Here is a 1,583-nt window from a genome sequence, read left to right on the forward strand (position 1 = left end):
CTTCCTCAAATTCCCTAACATGAAAATAGAGGTTCTCATTCTCTTTTCCTAAAAAGATTGGGAGCATCTGTAAAGTCCCAGGTTTGAGTTCATAATTTGCCTCGGTTTCAGTTAACTTGATACAAGACGGACGAGAGGTCCTAGTTGGGTTTAATAAAGCTTTCAAAGTTGCCATTTCTGGCACTACCAAAGGACTAGGAGTATTTTCTTCACTAATTGTCATGTTTTCAAAGCTGAAATTTCCAAAGAAAGGGCTCTCAAAAAAAGAGTCTTCGAGCTCCCCGCCTTCACAAGAAGAACTACTAGGTTTTTCGCTAATCAAACGACCTAGAGTGTTTCTTTTCTAAGCCCGATCTTTAATGACCTCGGGCATACACTAGAAAAAACAAAAACAAAAAGAAAAGTCCTAAAAGGAAGGGAATTTCTATGCAAACACAAACAAGGCTGACTCCACCACAACAAACCTACTGATTTCTAGCAAACAAAAAGCATGATGGCTCCACTTAGATTGTTTCTAGACCAGCTTCTAATCCTTCAAAAGGGAATTCGTTACAATTTAAGCAAACCCCTATGGAATCAGTCTGAGTTAAAGTAAGTTGAATAGAGACGAGGGAAGCTCAGTGGAGCTTTGATACCCAAGGCCTCACCGGCGTTACAAGATGGCGTATTCAACTCACAGAAACCATCATGAACTTCAAAGTATGCTCAAAAGAGTAACCAATATTTTTCGAACGACTTTCCTATTAAGCTCGTTACCCTATAGGTCTTGTTCTAGTCAAAATTTTAGGCTTAGGTTCGCGTTTGGTTTCGTTTTCCTAAGGCGGGCAAGAAGAGAACGGTGATGAAATCCGAACCCTTATCTTGTATGGCCAGTCCTTGCCCTTTAGTAGGAAATTAAAGCAGCCGTTTTCAATTCCTCAGCATATATGCAAACGAAGGAATACAGTAAACCCGCTGACAGGGAATTCGCGGGTGTTTAGATAAACTTACCTCATGTTCCATACGGGGGATGAACCGCTGAAGTCGACTCGGGCCACGACTCATATGTCATGTACGAACCCGAGGGGCCGAGGCGATATCGTAATCGCCGTCCTTCTCTGCAAACAGTTTATATTTAAACTACCCTTCCATAGGGTTTTACAAAAATAAAGTCCCAATGTCCACAGTCCACAGTCCAAAAATATAGTGGAAAAGAAAAGGAAAGTCTAAAAAAATAAAAAAAAACTCTAAAGAATAAAAACAAAATAAAATGTCTCTCTCTCTTTTTTAATTAATTTTTCTTCTTCTTTTCTTTCGTTCCTTTCGCTTTGCTTTTACTACAAATCTTTAAGTATTCACCAAAAGCTTTGGAAAATTTTTCCTTTGCTCCAAATTCCAAAATCTGTAAGGAAAAGACAAAAACCCAAAAACGTAAAGAAGAACAAATAAAAACCTAAAAAAAAAATCTAAAAACTCTAGCCTAAAGACAAGTCCGCGTCGACGGCGCCAAAAATTGATGGTATTTTTCAATGATGTTGTAGTAGTAATAGGTTCGTTGAGACTTGTGAAAGAAAAAGATTCTAGATTTAATTTTAAGGATAAAA

Source organism: Papaver somniferum, chromosome 8 (assembly GCF_003573695.1).
Source record: "Papaver somniferum cultivar HN1 chromosome 8, ASM357369v1, whole genome shotgun sequence".
In the NCBI taxonomy this organism is placed as follows: domain Eukaryota; kingdom Viridiplantae; phylum Streptophyta; class Magnoliopsida; order Ranunculales; family Papaveraceae; genus Papaver; species Papaver somniferum.